General features: G+C 38.2%; 1 protein-coding gene across 4 annotated transcripts in view; it reads right to left on the bottom strand.

Annotated features, from left to right (window-relative positions):
* The window catches only part of ERBB4 (erb-b2 receptor tyrosine kinase 4), a 1,013,384-nt gene that overhangs the window by 692,257 nt on the left and 303,110 nt on the right, over positions 1-18,017 (bottom strand). The window lies entirely within an intron of this gene.

The raw sequence follows: 18,017 nt of genomic DNA, 5'->3' as shown, positions 1-18,017 counted from the left end.
GGGTAGGTAGCTCTATCAGTAAAACATTTGCTATGCAATGATGAGGCTATAAAGTAGTTGCCTAGAATTCACATTTTTAAAAAATCTAGACTGCAACTGTAATTCCACAAACTATGAACATCTGTTTGTTTCTTTGTTTGTTTGTTTGTTTGTTTTGACAGGTCATAAATATACACTGGAAAAAAGACAGCACTTTCAACAAACATATGAACACTGCTGGTCAAACTGAATTACTGCATGTGGAAAACTTTAAATAGATCCATACTTACCACTTTGCACCAAACTTAATTCCAAGCAGACAAAAGACCTCAACATAAGACCAGATAAACTGCACACGAAAGAAAAGAAAGTGGGAAATAGTATTGAACTCATAAACACAAGAAAAGATTTTTCTGAAGAGAACACCATTAGCACAGGCACTGCAATCAGCAATAATAAATGGGACCTCATGAAACTGAGACTCTTCTATACAGCAAAGGACACTGTCATCTCGACAAAGCAACAACCTACAGAATGAGAACAAATTTTTACCGACTCCACACCTGTTAGAGAGTTAATATCCAAAACATATAAAGAACTCAAAAAACTAGACATAAATTTAAAATGGGGTTCAGATGTAAACAGAATTCTTGAAAAGAAATGCAAATGACTGAGAAACACTTAAAGCAACATTCAACATCCTTACCCATCAGGAAAATACAAATTAAAATTACTTTGAGAGTTCATCTTAACACCTACCAGAATGGCTACCACCAACAAAACAACTAACGGCTCATGTTGAAGAGGATGTGGAGTTGGTGTAGGGGGCACTCATCGACTGCTAGTGTGAGGACAAACTCAGACAGCCACCATGGGAACCAGTGTGGCAGTCAGTTCCTGAGGAAGATGGGAATTAACAGCCATGAACTGGGAACAGTCTAGATGTGATAAATTTAAACAAGGGTCTCTTATTTGGATTTTTAAAAAGAAATCGTGAAATTCTCAGGTAACTGGGTGGCACTGGAAATCACCCTGTGTGAGGTCTCGCTGATCCAAAAGGACAAAATGGCACGGATTCCTTATATGTGGACATTAGCCATTAAGTGACTAATATCCAAGCTACAATCACTAGAACCATGGGTGTTAGGTGTACAGTAAGAGACGGGGGTCATATAGATCTCCCTAGGATGCATGGGGAAGATGGAATAAGAGAAGGGAGCAAAGAGCAGTTGGAGGAGGGCATACACGGGGAGACAGCTACATTGGAGGGCCATTTATTTAATCTGTTTATGTTTTCTTTTCTTCTCCCTTTTATCCGACAGGTCCTTTGCTTTTACATAATGGTTTCCAGTTTAGTGTTCTTATGGGATTCCTGAATATATGAGAAAGAGTGGGTCTCCTTTTCGTGCCTTTCTTGGGCCCTTTTCCTTCTTGTCCAATCCTGATGTTTTAGTTTTCATTTTATCTTATATTATACTTTATAATTTAAAAACTGGGTGTGGGTAACCCTAAAAAAGGAACAGATTAGAGAAGGATACCCGGGGCTCTCCAGCCAACCAACATCTGTTCCAGGATTGTCAGCCCAGTGAGAACATTGTCTCAAAAAATAAGATGGCCAGCTCCTGAGAAAGAACCACTCACTTCAGTACAGATGAGAAACAAACCAGAGACAGGTGTACTATGGAAAAACATAGAGCCACTTCAGACAACACCAACATTTCCTGAAATTCATATACATGCATATTCACATGCATGCAAATACATAGACTTGTATATCCCACATGAAAATCCATACAATACACTCATTTAAAAAAAAATACCAAACATGACAAAACAGTTCATTTATTTTTAGAAAGCAACCCTAGAAATCTGTAGAAAAGCAAAAACTATATCGTGTACCATAATGTTGTTATGTTATTTGTTTAAGGCAAAATCTCACTGTAGGCCCCAGGCTGGCCTTGGAATCACTGAATAAACCTGGCTGCCCACAAAATCATGACAGTCTTCCTTTCTCAGCCTTCCAAATGGTAGCATTACACAAGTGTGAAACCAAACCTGGCTACAGATACTTGGAAGCAAAAACTAGACTTTTTTCATTATGTACGGTAATATATTTTGTGGGAAAATAGAGTTATTTTTACCAATAATTATCAAAAATACAAAAATATGCATGCTAATTATATAAGTATGCTATTTATATAAGCTGACAACATGACTGACCCATGGTATAATTAAGGGAGAGGGTTTTTTTTTTTAGTTGTATTTATGAAAAAAAAAAAGTCATACCTGGAAATGTCCAAAGCAGAAAGAGAAGAGAATAATGAACATGCCAGTAGACTGGACATGCCCAGGGCTCTCTATGAGTGAGAGGAGAACAGCAGGGAATAGAGAGTAGTTAAAAACATAGTGAGAGATGCTGGAGCATAGTCAAGATGGAGAGAGGAAGAGACAGAGACAGAGACAGAGACAGAACGCAGAAGAATAGCAAGTTTATAAGAATAAGGAGCTGTGGGAGAGGAACCTAGGAGCTGGAGGGACTCTACAGTGCGGAAGAGGAAAGAAGGGGTAAGATGCCAGCCTGGATTTTGGAATTTGTACCAGGTGCTTGTGATACTGAGGAAGCCAGGAGGCCAGTGTGTGCTTTGGTGTGCTTACAGGCACTGTGGGTAGCCACGTGTCCCTGCTGCCAGAGGTAGGGAAAATGACTCCTTTGGGTAGAGGGAATCACCTTTTTATCTAACCACAAGAAATCTTCCTATAGGCCAGGTTGAGCTCATTAATGGATATATGCGCTGCCACTGGTGGTTTACAGAACTGGAGTTTCCTTTGAACCTAACATTAATAATAAAAGTGTACAATAGGCAATAGAAATATTATAATGGCAGTTTAACAAAATGTTAATGCAAAATGCAGACAGTAGATATATATTTCCAGTTTGTTCCTTCTTTTGTTGTTGTTTTTTGTTTTGTTTTGTTTTTGTTGTTTTTGCTTTTTTGTTGTTTGTTTGCTTGTTTTCAAGACAGTGTTTCTGTATAGCTTTGCCTGCCCTGTACTCTCTTTGTAGACCAGGCTGGATTCCAAGGCACAGCAACCTCCTTGCTTCTGCCTCCTGTGTTCTGGAATTAAAGGAGTGCACAACAACATTTTTAAGTACCAAGGTAGAATAAATAGCACTGTGGCTTCCTTTTTATGTTAATTATGTTTTTTCAGGAGAAAGAGGGAATCTTACCTACTTTTTATTTTAATTTATTATAATTTATTCAGATTACATCCTATTGTTATCCCCTAGTTTGTATCTTCCCTTTCCTACCCTTCCTCCCTCTTCTGCCCTATTCCCCTCCTCCTGGTCCTAAGACAGACTGGGGGGGGGCCTCCTCCCCCACCATATAACCTCAGCCTATCAGTCTCATTCAGATAACTTGCTTCTCCTTCCTCTGTGTGCCTCCACAGGGCCTCCCCATGAAGGGAAAGTGATCAAATCAGGCGGACCAGAGTTCACGTCAGAGGCAGTCCCCACGCTCCCACATGCATGGGGAATGAGTTGTTCTGTCAGCTACATCTGAACAGAGGGTCTAGGTTTACTTACGCACTGACCTTGGTTGGTGCAACAGTTTTGACTGGGTGAATTATGCACTTAATTACTTTAAATTCCAACTGAACAGCTTTATAGTTACAATCACACAATAGCTCCTTGCTCGTTTCCCTGGCCTTCTCAAATGGTTCCTCTTTTATTTCTTCATGGCATGTGAGGGCAGGAATGTCGAACATCCGCTTCCATCCACATTCTCCTACAAACAACCTACAAAGTAGGCGATGGTTCAGCTTCTCTCATTCTCTTGAGATCTCTTATCCATAAGAAAAGAACTAAAACCAATTCTCCAGCAAGTTTTGGTCTCTCTCTCCCCCTTTCCATCATATTTAACAGCAGTGTTCTGGGAAAAAGAGGCAGCATTAGATAGTGTGTTTGTACCCACATCAACTTCCCTTCCCTTTTCTTTCCTCTACCAATCCCATAACTGTATTTCACAGGTTTCTTTCTCTTTATGCAATAGTAAAATCAAAAGGATCAGTGGTAGAATGACTCATGAAAAGGACGTGAAGTCAAACGCAGTAGTGTCTCCCATTAAATTAACTTGTTCTTTATCCATTCTTCTACTGAGGGACACGTGGGTTGTTTCCATGTTCTGGCTATTATGAATAAGGAGCTATGAACATGGTTGAGCATATGTCCCTGTTGTGTGCTGGAGCATCTTCTGGGTATATTCCAAGGAGTGGAATAGCTGGGTCTTGAGGAAGCCCTATTCCCATTTTTCTGAGAAAGCACCAGATAGCTTTCCAAAGTGGTTGTTTGCATTCCCACCAGCAATGAAGGAGTGTTCCTCTCTCTCCACACCCTCCCCAGCATGAGGTGTCAGTTGAGTTATTGATCTTAGCCGTTCTGATGGGTGTAAGATGGAATCTCAGTGTCATTTTGATTTGCATTTCTCTGATGACTAAAGGAAGGGAGGAACGGGAGGGTACAAGGGATGGGCTAACAACTGAGATGTAATATGAATAAATTAATAAAAAAAATTAATTTGTTCGCTGCTGCGAAGCCTAAAGCCCTTTGCTGGTAGTCTACAGTTTCTTCAACTGAACTCTCTCAGACAGGAATAAAAGATTAAGCTCTGCTTTCAAAAGCTTTCAATGCCCAATAGATGAACCAAAAGTAATGAAGAACGTAAGCAAAATACTAAGGGCTGACATAATATGAAGAGACATACAAAAACCGCCCGACCTCAGCAGCCAGACTGTTTGGTCATGGGATCCTATCACGGAAGCCAGCACACAAGCCATCCGCTATTGCCTTTCTACAGCTTGCAGCTCTCCAGCCTTGTGTGAATGTCATATTTTTTAGTGTGACACCTGTTTTACATTACAAGCTGGACATTATTTCATAAAATAGCTTAATATGAGATATATCCCAGGAGTTTAATCTGCACTCATGTAGAGCTGTCCTGTTCAATACAATTAGCCACTAGCCAAGTGTGAATTTGGCATATGGTAAGACTGAAGTGCTATGTTAATTCTAACTTATACACCGGATTTATTTTAATACGCAAACCACAAACCAGTTGCACTATGTAAAAGAACACATGCAAATGATTTTCATTTTTGATATTTCATATGTGTCAAATTACAGTAAACAGCACAATCATTTTATCAGTTGATAATTTTTCTTTTCACTGTGACAACTAGAAAATTTAGAATTACGGTTACAGCTCTCTCTGTGTAACTGAAGTGCTAATGTAGAGGCCTGTCATTGAACAGACATTTTAAAAACTTTAAATATACTGACGCCTTATCATTGATTTGCTGTAAAACTAGAAAAAGTAGAGAGTGAGATATAATGCTCAGAAATGCCAAAAATTCTGGCTGGCACACATATTTGTCAATATTTTGTTGAACTGATATCTTGAGCATCATATCCCAACGCACTAAAGATCGGGCTTTTCTTGTGCCTTTTTCTTTTCTTTCTTTCTTTTGAGTTTTTTTCTTTCAAGTGGTTGTGGCATGATGGCTCTCTGTCCACTTGACATATGCAGGACTTCTATCCTGTTGGACACTTGGAGAATTAATAATAAAGTGTTTTCCTACTCGTTAACAATCTCTTGTATTTTCCTTAAGGAGTTACAATGTTTAGTAATATCTATCACTCTCTATATCCAAATATCTCCAGCTATCCCTATTCTCATGTGTATATATCTTTATCCTTTAGAATAGATCAAACAATCTGAATTCATTTGCTTTGTGGCTGAGTACATATTATTACTTTAAATAACTCATGGATCTACTTTTAAGAAAGCATTACACTTAAATACAAGCCTGAGTGTTTAGAGACTGGTCCTGTCTTATTTTCAGTGGACTCAGAACTAAGAAATTATAAAGGCCACACAGTGTGTTGTTGAGAAATTATGGCAGATCAAATGAGTTATGGATTCTTCCCACTGCCTTCTCCATCCATCTTTCCTGTCTTTTTTTTTTTTAATCTTCCATTCAATTTTTCTTCCTTATGGCCCTAATCAATGAACTTGATCAGATGACCAGCTACAAGGAAGACAAAACAAATCTGATGAATCATGTTAACCTAAGACATTTAAAAAAATTTTTTTAAACTTTAATATTTTGTCAATCATAGGTTTAAAAAATACGTCATTTTTAAACATTTTGCAATAAAATTAATTTATATTTATTACTTTATTTTTGGTACCACCACAAATTCTATCTCTGAGATAAATATGTCATTGGCCTCACCTCCTCTCAGGCTTGCAGATAATGAAAGGCACAATGCCTGTCATAGAGGGTAAATCTTTTCATTTGCCCCACGGGACAAATAGTAGCTGCTCCAACAAATCAGCCCATTGTCACTCCTGTGGCCGTTAAGATGTTTCATAGCTTCTGAGAAAGCTGCCTTCCCCTCTGTTTTTTTGATAAAATGACAGAGAATGGCCTAGCACAGCCATCAAATCCTTCCAACCCTCCGGAATCTTCATTCTATCAATAGCAGCATCAGATTGAATGTACAACAAGCCTACATCCACCACTCAAGGGGGAAGTCAGTGCAAAGAAATAGTAAAAAAAAAAAAAAAAAAGTCCCTAAGCTCAAAACTAAAACTAAAAAAAATAAATAACATCAACCCTGGACTATAAGTGTTGCACTACCTATTAGGAAAAACACACAATGCTTTAGGTTCATACCTCTGTAGTTGTGGTGCTCTGCTCTATAGAACCAAGTACAACTCAGTTAACAAACAACCACAATCTCCAATAATTTTTAAGTGGTTTTTCTAAAAGTACTCTAATTTCTGTTTTAATAACAACTTAGATTTCTGGTAGCTTGAGAAATGGCCAAGCGCTTAAGGATGTGTACTGGTCTTACAGAGGACCCAAGCTATATTCCTAGCACCCAAGAGCAGCTGCTTAGAGCTGTCTGTAACTCCAGCACCTGGGGACTAATATTCTTATCTAGCCTATATATATATATATACACAAATAGCAAATGGCTCATATACTCATACACACATTCACACCTATACATAATAAAAATTATATCTTAAATTATACTTGTAAATAGAATCTATTTTACAAACAACCTATGCTTTATATATATTCTTTCTATTCTGAGCAGTCACTTATTTTTATAAAAAAAAAATTATAAACACCACCTGCTCTTTGATAATTTGGACATCGGTAAGGCCACTGTTTGAAGGTAGTCTCAAGCTATCTTATAATTCATCAGTGTAGAAGATCTTAAGGACATTCTTCTTATCTTTGCTGTAAGCTATCATGACATCAAACTTTCCTGGTCAGAAATATGATATGTTGACGATGCTCACGTCAAGACGTATGTATGATTCATTTGGTGTTTTACATGTGTAAGCACTGACAGAAAGACTTCCTCAGTTTTCTTCTAGATCCCACTATTGGGAAACCAAATCATAAAAATTACTTCTATTTGAGCAGCAGCCAGTTAGTCTGTTTACATTTTTTATAAATAAATTCTTTCATTTCTGCATTCTCAAAAAATCCTGAGGAATGTACTGGTATAATTTTAGGGTTGACTCCTCCAGGAGAAAAATGGAAAAAATAAACACCCACAATCTTCCTCTTTAGAGATTTAAATGAGGTTTGTGTGCACACTGTTATAGGAAATGAATGCCAATTTGTCTTCACTGGAATTGTTCTGCTGCTGCGGCATCTCTTCTTCCTCCGAGATGCTTGTTTATACATGGGGCAGTGGTAGACTTGCCAGCACACATTCATTCCTTCAGCACCCAATTGCTAGTGGAAGGCCCCACCCAATGCTAGAGGAGTAGAAACGCAAGACATACATTTCATTATTTCATATTCTTCAGAATCCTTGGATGCAAGCACCATTGGTGAAGCAATACATTCATTTGAGTGAAAGCAGAAAAAAAAAAAAGCTTCAACATGATTGCCCAAAACACTTGAGGTTGCACATGGCAAGGAAGTCTGGACTGAAAGGTTGCCGAGGATTTCAGGAAAGGGTGATGGAGAAAGAATACTCCAGTACAATGACACTGCAAAGAATGGAAACTATCAGAGTCCTTTGTTACTAATAAAGCCATGTTGAAGGAGGTCACTGTCATGAATAACAGAAGTTGAGGCTAGTGTGATTGTAGTATAGCCAAGGTTTAAGGATATAAGTATGTAATATGTAAGTATACATATTAGGCAGATAGAATTAAGAGTTATTGGTCTCAACTACAGTTAATTTGAGAAAATAAGATGCAATATAATTCTTTATTTTTTGAGGTGGGGGCAGGGATTCTCTGTTTAGCCTTAGCTGTTCTGGACTTGCTTTGTAGACCAGGCTAGTCTTGAACTCACAGAGATCCACCTGCCTCTGCCTCACTGAGTCCTGGGAGTACAATATAATTCTAAAATACTAAAATTTGAAAATTGTAGATGATGATATAAATGTGATAACCAAATATAGTCATTTACTTGTTTCTGACTGAAAAGGAAACTTGATATTATTTGTAAGACTATAATTAAAATATTTTCATTAATAACATTTGTTCTTTATCAGTTTCATGCAAGTATATGATATATTCTGAATATTCCGACCTACCAGCACCACCTCCCCAACAAATATTAATTTGTCCTCCCACCTAGAAGTGTCTTTCAATTCATAGGATAATCTTGTCACATTGAATTTACCCCTGACTTTTCCATGATCATGAGTTTGTTACTACCTATGGGAGCCTAGTGAGCTCACTAACATGTACACAACTGAAGACAAGGTTTCTTACTCCTCCAGTGTGCATCAATGAATGCCAGAAAGAGGCAGAGTCACAGGAGTTCCTCCTCCATGAATGAATATTGATAAGCTTAGTCCTCTATGTACTGGGAACACCATGGGGGAAAAAAAACAAATACTAGATAAGAAAGCAAATAAACAAAATTCAAAATTGTAATTCATCACTACAAGCCAAGGAGAGTGAAATAAGAGAATGCTACATTGCACAGATTGGACACTGCATACAGCCCACTGCTCTGTTAAGGTCACACCGCAGGCATCGGGATAAATGAGCCTAGAAACTGATAACAGCAAAATTAACTGTTGGCCAAAATCAGAACGAATGTCAAATGAAGGGACCCAAATGAACCAGAGAGCCAAAATGGAGGGAAAGGGAAGGGAGCTACTGCCAAGAACCACATTTCAGTTTAGGTGAAGCAGCCCCAAATATTAAAAACTCCCCTTTGTAATAATGACTACTATATGACAGAGGCTTCTGTTATATAACACACATGATCACACACATATGAGCATATATTATTGTTTGGAAATGAAACTATAAAGCACTTGACTATACTGAAGTATTGGTTTCATTTTGACTGACATGCAGGCAAATCGTAAGAGACTGAGAATTCTCTAGTGCGATGAAAGGAACTGGGCCACGGGAGGTGGAAAGAACGATGTCCTGTGCGCATGGAGAAGCCTGTCTGAAATCTCTTCCAGGGAGCCAGAGAGATGAAAAGAAAGGACCACGGAGTACAGAGCCACTATAGAGGTGGTTGAATACAAGCTCCCACTGCCATGATTTATTCCTGAAAGATCTGGGAAACTTCGGAAGGAGTTCATATATCACAGACGCAGAGGAAGTGGGTCCGTTGTATAAACACACCTCGGGGCTGCTACTGTTCCCATTAACTGTCTGTCTCAGTCAAGGGCTGCTTCTAGACAGATCCCTGCTGTAGCCGAACTGATAGAAAACCGCAGGGAGAGCTAGGAATTAGTGAGAGACGGACCTTAGGAGCACTCACTAGACACTTTTCAGGGAAAGGAGGAAAAAAGTTTAGTAGACTTGACTGTTAACGGCTGACATCTGTGAATGTTCATACTGCTCACATTTACTCACTTACTATTTTTCTCCGTGTCTTCTGTTAGCTTTGGCAGATGTTCACTGTTAATTATCTGCAGCTGCTAATTTCTGCAATGAGGCTGTATGACGGGTGAATATTTTCCTTAAATCTCTCTTTCAGGCAAAAGTCAATGCGACTGGCATGTGGAAGTTTAAATAAATAGATAAATGAATACTGTTTCAGAATAGGGTTAGTCTTTCAAATAGACCTGCATCTATTTTCTGCTATTTTTTAAAGACACATTCAAAACCTTTCTTATGTAAGAAACTCTCATCATGAGTAATTTTTTGAAGAACCGTGTTGCCACATATCATCCTTGGATTAATTAGGGTCAGAGATTAGGTTCACCAGTATTTTTTTCTTGACTAACTTAGCTTTTCACAAGAACTATTTTACCCTCTATAGTCATCAGTGATTTTTCTGTGATCTATTATTTAAAGGCATGGCCTCTCTATGTAGCCTTTGCTGTCCTATAACTCTTTATGTAGAGCAGATTGGCCTTAAACTCACAGAGATCTGCCTGAGTCTGCCTTCCAGGTGATGAGAGGAAAGGCCCATGCCACTCTGTCTGGTTATACAAATACTGTCTTGAATTAAGTTTGATTACAAGACAGACAGAGATACACTTTTCTCCGACCAGTAAGTTACAAAGTCGATGAGTTTGTGAAATTGGTTAGGTTCATAATGGGCATTCTTAGTTCTATTATTATTTCCTTTTTCTCACATGCATGGAGAAAAGCAATTGTTTCCTTATTCCCATCTATTAAAGAAAGACAGTACTTCATAGGGCATAAATGGGTAAGCTTGTGGGCCATGAAGTATCTGTGGCAATCAGAGACAGTTTTCAGGATTTGTTTCTGGGCTTTTATCATTTGGTTTCTAAGTACTGAACTTAGGTGGTCAGATTTGGAGACAAGTGCCTTTAATCACTGGGATGTCATGCTGTCCTGCTTTCCCAACACTTTACATAAAAATTCTTAAGTAAATCTTTAATGTTTTTAAATTCCTTTACTTCATATTAGCATCTCTATAGTTATTATTCATCCATTAATATAGGCACTCTCTAAAATATATATATGTGTGTGTGTGTGTGTGTGTGTGTGTAAAGATAATCATGATAAATGTAAATATTTTTATATATTCAATAAAACATTAAAGTATTTATTCAATAAAGACCATAATTTATTTTCTGTTCTGAGAGCCACAATCTCATAGAAAAATATCAGTGAAGACTTATGAGACACAGAGCATGGTAGATGAAGCACACGTTTACTGCTAGATTTTCTGGAGAATGAATTGGGGTTAACTGGAGAGAACCTGACCCACAGAATAGGTGAGAGCAGAAAACAGTACTGCTCCTCTTCCTCTCCCTCTCACTCTCTCAGGCTAGGAATGGATCATTGAAGCCAAATTCAATGACACGTTTCCTCCAACAAGGTGACACCTTGTTCAGCAAGGCCCACAAATACCTAACCATTCTCAACTAGTACTACTACCCAGTGTCTAACCACTCAAATATATGCACCTATGGGTGCCATTCTTATATTCAAACCAACATGCTTTTTGAGAGTTAAATTTTAAACTATTCTGTTATATTATTTGTTTTTTATAAGCTTGGAACTTGTTGTATTTTTTTTTAAAGATTTATTTATTTATTTATTTATTATATATACAGTGTTCTGTCTGCATGTAATGACTGCACGCCAGAAGAGGGCACCAGATCTCATTATAGATGGTTTGCGAGCCACCATGTGGTTGCTGGGAATTGAACTCAGGACCTCTGGAATAGCAGCCAGTACTCTTAACCTCTGAGCCATCTCTCCAGTCCAAGAACTTGTTGTATTTTGTTTTTGTTTTTAAATTATTTTGAAAAAAAATGGTTGAAACAATGATGACTCTGTTATAACCATGAGCTACATAATCTTTCCATGTGAGTTATGTTTTTGGACGAGTTTAAGTGCTCAAGGAAACAATTATATTAAATACGATTCATTGGATAAGACATGAATTTGCTATGTATAATTTATTTATAATAAAGAGCTTGTTAAGTAAACAAAAAAATAAGTAAAAAAGAAAAGAGAACTGTACTGCTTAGAAAGTGGAAAGAGCGAGAATGTTCTGGTTCCATGTTGGGAGGCTCTGCCACAACTAGGGAGTGTCTTGCTCCCACTTCAGGGATGTCACCCCAGAAATGGAACCACAACTTAAAAGAAGAGATCATCAGATAATTTCCACTCTAATCTCAGATCACTCACCATGTGGGTGTGGGGAAAGAGAGATGGAGTCGTACATGGAATAAAAGTTTGGTGGCAGCCACATCAGCACAGAGAGCAGCAGAGGAATCGCTGAGCCAATCTGAAGTCCAATTACACAGAACTCTGCAACCCACATAAAGCGATGTACTAAAATATACCATTTCTTCTTGGCATGTATCGCAGCACCAGAAAAATCCATTTCCAAAAGACAGGTGACTGTAGAACTGTAGGCAATCAATACCATATGACAGGTGGTGATATAGTCTGTCCAGGTTTTCTAGTCCCAAGTGGCCAGCTCTAAACACATGGACATACAAGAAAAACTAAATGAACTCAGTGAGTTGAAAAGAATATACTGCCTGAGTCAATGGCTAGGAATCTGTGGAGGCAAAGGCCTTTCCACAGCAGCCTACTCTTAGCCCTAGCTAAATATCAGGAGAGTTCTCTCAGTCTTAACGTGTTTCGTGGTTCTTCTTGCTCTATGTAGTGTTTGTTGTATATATCTGTAATGATATAAATGCACATGTAAAAAGGAAAGTAATTTAAAAAATAAAAAAAGAAATAAAAATTTAAAAAGAAACTTCACAATACACCGTATTGTAGAAATCTTGTCCGAGCTAGAGTAAGAATATCACCCTAGAACAGAGATAAGCTATGGCAAGCATTTAAAGTTGCTGGTGTCGAAGACGTACTAGTGGCAAGAGGCCTGAGAACCATTCCACAACTTAGACATGATGGACACTGCTGGCTATAACGTCTACTGCTGTTCTCATCACATACCTTCTATTGTGTAGTGAACAGCGCAAAGATCAGCAGAGGAAACACAGCACAACAGGCTGTGCTCTAATTTGAAGACACCAACCCAAACAAGAGAGAAAAAGCATAGAGTGGTCCAGAGTCTCTGTCTGTAGTCAGGTACGTGACGCCAAGCACAGTCTGCTCCAGAACTCAGGAGTGGGTCTGATAAAGACACATTATCGAATATATAGTTTTATTTTTTTTTTAGAAAACCTCATCCTCTGTTGTTTCCACTCCATCACCCCACTCCCCCAACACACACACACACACACACACACACACACACACACACACACACACACACACACATCTCTTTGCCAGATACTCTAAAGGGCACAGTTTTGTCTAGTATGGTGTTAATACCATTTTTTAAGATTATGTGACTACAATTCTTTACTACTCTCTTCCCTCATTCCTCCTTTGGATTGAGCTTCCCTGTTTTCTCCCTTTCTTTATTATCTATATTCTATTTATTTCCCTCTTATTTTCTCTGTTGCTGTAATAATAATTTCTAGCATTACTAAAATACTTTTCTTTCTATCCTGACCTTTGCACATATACTACTGTGGCATCCCAGCCATTACAACGCCATCTTGTAGCTATAGTTCATCTTAAGCCTGTCCTCAAGGTCACCCCAGTTATTACAAAAACCAAAAACTGTTCTAGGAAAAGAATCACCTTAGGCCTGAGCCAATTAGAGGACAGCAGGAAAGTACGTAATTTCCCCAGATGTTAAGTGCTTAGAGGTCAGGCTCCATCAATCTCCTAGAGCCAAAGTGCCAACCCAACCCTGATAAATGTCAACCAATCCTGTAACTGCCAAACTGGAAACTCCTGTTCTTTGCTGTAACCATGATAAAAAAAATCCTGCCTAATGGTAGTTCAAGGCTCTCCTATTCATCCACTGCTTTGGTATGGTTCCAGAGCCCTCGGGCTCAAGTTTAAATAAAGACCTCTTGCTTTTGCATACACATTCAGACTCCCGGTGGTCTTTGGGAGAATCTAGCAATATAGGCATAACAACTACTATATTCCACAGTCATGAACTTTATTACGGGACCTGAAGAGAACTTGTGTGGTATTACTACTTTTCCCTGGACCAATTATCTTTTAGTTGTTGTTGTTAAAGTTAGAATATTTAGGGGCCCATCCACACAGAAGATATAGTGATGATAAATACACTAGCGTTCAATATCAGTGCAACTGATTTCATGTAACAGATACTTATTAGATACAAAGGCCAAGACTGACCCTACTACAATAAATGGGTGACTTCTATTTAACACTTACCAATACTCATACCATCTATAAAAAAGACAAAATCCACGAAGAACATCAGAAGCAGATGTCATTAGACATCAGTTGGATTTAACAGGACCCAAAGAATATTCCACCCCACCCTCCCATGTCCATTTCTTGTTGCCGGGAGAAAATACCTGACAAAGCAACTTAAAGCAGGAAGGCTTCACCTAGGCTCACAGCTTGTGAGTATCGCTTCATGGTGTTTCCTCTCTTTCCAAAATTCACTTATATTTTCCTACTCCTGGATAGTCTAACCTCATTCAAAGTTTCATTGTCTATTGGGTTAATTCTCAAGCCTACAGCTCTAAGCCTACTCACCACATACATATTTTTCCCTCATCCCAACATCCTTTTCATGTAGTCTAGTCTGCTTTTTCTTATGCCATGTGGCTGGAGTCACAGCAAACTCCAGATACCTTTAGCTATCGCCCATGTGAGCACCTTACCTAGCCTACCTTAACATTCTCACCTTTTAAAATCATTTCTCAGTTCTATTACAACACAACTTTTAAGTGATAATCTTTTAAGTCCTGGCCATTTTCTTTCTTCAAATGTCAGTGGAACCATCCCATAATGTACTAAAAGATTCCCAATACTACAGACTGAAGTGTCTTTGTGATTTCTTTCACCAGCAGCTAGGACAGGGCCTGGTAAGAAAGAAAGAACGAATGAAGAGCTCACTCATTCAACTGTGGAGGAAACTGGCACATATTCTAGACCTATATAATAACATGGGTCTAAGTAGGCTTTTTGTATCCCAGACTCTTTGTCCCACTCCTTATCATAGCTCTTGGCTTCCCTTCCTTATCTTTCTTATTCTCTTTACCAAGCTCCTCTGTCCCTCTCTGCATGTGTGTATCTCTCTGCTGTGTTTTCAGGGCAGTTGTAGTTAAGGGGAAGGCTGAATTCTTATTTCCATCTATTAGATGTTTTATATTATAAAGACAAAACCAGAAAAAGAAAGAACTTGCAGAATATTTGAGGCCATAATAGAAAACTTCAGCACTGTGTTCAGTATATTGCCTTCATAGCCAGACTATAACTAAGAAAATTATTTGTATTTTTAGTAGTAAGGAATGAATGAAGAGAAAATGATATCATTGGTTTATTTTTTCTTAATATTCCAAGATTTATTCATATTTTTGCAGGACTTATAATAAAATTTTCATAAAATTTGCAAGTATATTGCTGGCAAGATCTCACAGAATTTCAGTTCACAATAAATATGCAGCCATGTCTCTTTATAAAAGTTTTTTTTTTCCTTTTAGCAGTTTCAGGTTTCCTGGGGATCATCAAAAAGTAAGTCTCAATATTGAAGTTTACTGTCAGAATGTTGAGAGCCAGACAGGTAAGGTTAGTGGTTAAGGTTGCAAAACAGCAAAGACAAATTGCTGTCTGGGAGACAAGCCTACCAGCAGGTCATTTATGATAGTGCTGTCTCTGATGAGCAAGGAACTTTGCTGTTGTTTACCTCAGAACATTTATTGGCCTAGTTAAACCATGTAGTGGCTTCCACCTATTTTAAGTATACTAGGATCACAGGGCTATAAATGATGTGTTCCTGATTATAGCTTTAACTTCAATCTCACCCTTCATCCCAATCCTAAATGCAACTATCTGAAATATATGACTTCTAAAGACACATGGCAGAGGCTGAATGTAGAAACACTGTTACGGCAGCTGAGGACAGGGTCTCAGAGAGAGAGAAATTGGCTTAAAGCAGGTCATGAGAGGTGGGACTAGTGTCCTTACAGGAAATGAAAGTGTTTATTTACTTTACACAGTGCTGTGGGACAGCAAGAAGCCATGGACCAGACCTGCATCAAGAACATGCCTAAGTTGATGCATTCCCTTTTAACATCAAATCCATAGATACTATATGAAACACATCTCTTTGAGCCACCTGGTCTACGGTACTTCAGTACAAGCGGACTAAGACAGAAATCCAACACCCTGTCACCCTTCCTAAGTACCACGAATCCCTCAGGTTTCAACTTATTTTTAATTGCACTAAAGGAATGGCATTCCAATGAATACCTGTGATCCATAACTAACACTATGTCCTGCATAACCTTGTCATCTCATGAGTGATACACACAGCAGTGTGCTGTGATTGCCTAGCTAACTGTATGTATCCTTCCAGAAAGCACACTATTGTAAAAGAAAGGCCCCAATCTATTTGCCTGAACATTTATAGTTGAGACTTAGCAGAGCCTGTATATAGCAGATACTCTTGATGAATGAACTCACAGTAGAAATGAAAGCATTTGAAAATAAAATGATTCTTTCTTATTTACATACCAATAAAATTTTCTGGGGCAGAGAGAGAGAGAGAGAGAGAGAGAGAGAGAGAGAGAGAGAGAGAGAGAGAGAGAGAGGAAGTTTTGAAAGTATTCTTCAACACAGCATCTAAGTCTGGATCTTTCATTTATAAAAATTATTTTAAAAGTGCCCAATTATTCTTAGCTAAGGCATTTTCAATGTGAAAATGTTTACATAAATAATAAAAATGAAAATTGAATTGTATCAAATACACAGAATTCTTATGATTCATTGCAAAGTAGTACTTTGTGACATCATTTTTGTCAGACTATATTTCTGTGGTCTCACTGTAAAAGTATTAAAATCTTACTTTGAGAATATTAAAAGTTATACATTAAAGATGTAATTAAATCAAAAGTTATTATACTCAGACTCTACCCTGAGGCAGTCCCACCAAATTTAGTACAGTGCTGATAGTTTTGAAGTAACCCAAACTTCCACCATGTACAACAGCGCTCTCCTAATACTTATAATGCAGGCTGTTTCTCCTAACATATCTAATGCAGGCTGAGCACTAATGTAGGCTAACATGCCGTCTCAAGAGATGGAAACGGTCTTCTACTCCTTCACACCGAGCTTATTTAATGCAGGCTGAGCACCGATGTAGGCTAACATCCCATCTCAAGAGATGGAGAGATGGTCTTCTACTCCTTCGCACCGAGCTTAAAGTCGTGCTAAAATTTTAATCTCAGGGTTTTGATTTTTTCGTGAAGTTGCCAGTTCTCTGAGTTTGCTTACAACCCAGCAGCTATCGTCCTATTCCCCCACTCGCAAACGTGCAAGACTGCAAGGCACTGTGGGAGCAAATCAGACACTCTTGGACTTAGGGCCTAGAAAGATGTTAAATACATGGCCTAAAGAAATTTGACTGGACACTTCACTTACATGCTATATATGACTAAAAAGTTTTCTAACAATGAACTCAGAAAAGAGAACTCTGGGTCTAGAACTAAAATATGAAGAAGGAAATAACTTTAATTTGATACCCTAGAAACGTGGTAACAGAGGGGTCATGGGAGAAGAAACATTCCAAACAAATGAGGGAAGCAAATTCAAACACCCTGGGAACAAAATGAGTAAATATGTTGCTGTCCTGAGAGTTAGAAAATAAGTTCCAATAGGTAAGGCTGAAGACACAGGGAGAAGCAGGCTACGCAACATCCAGAAGTTCGTGGTTTCAGCTTTCTCATTTTAAAAAAGGTATGCATTTTAAATTTATAAAAATCCTTGTTTCCACTTTTTAATTTAATATTTTCAATTGTGGCCAATGATGGGTAATTATAACCATGAATAATAAAACTATCAATAATAGGGGATGGACTGTTAGGCCAATCCAGCCACATTAATGCTTTGTATGAATATGTTAAGCAAGTGTTCTTTGCATGAAAGTGTTCCAAGCCAAAAGAACATAAGCTATTGCTTATAGGTTAA

The sequence above is a fragment of the Acomys minous genome, assembly GCF_964271855.1.
Source record: "Acomys minous genome assembly, chromosome: 4".
Taxonomy (NCBI): domain Eukaryota; kingdom Metazoa; phylum Chordata; class Mammalia; order Rodentia; family Muridae; genus Acomys; species Acomys minous.
This window is presented reverse-complemented; position numbering and strand designations above follow the sequence as displayed.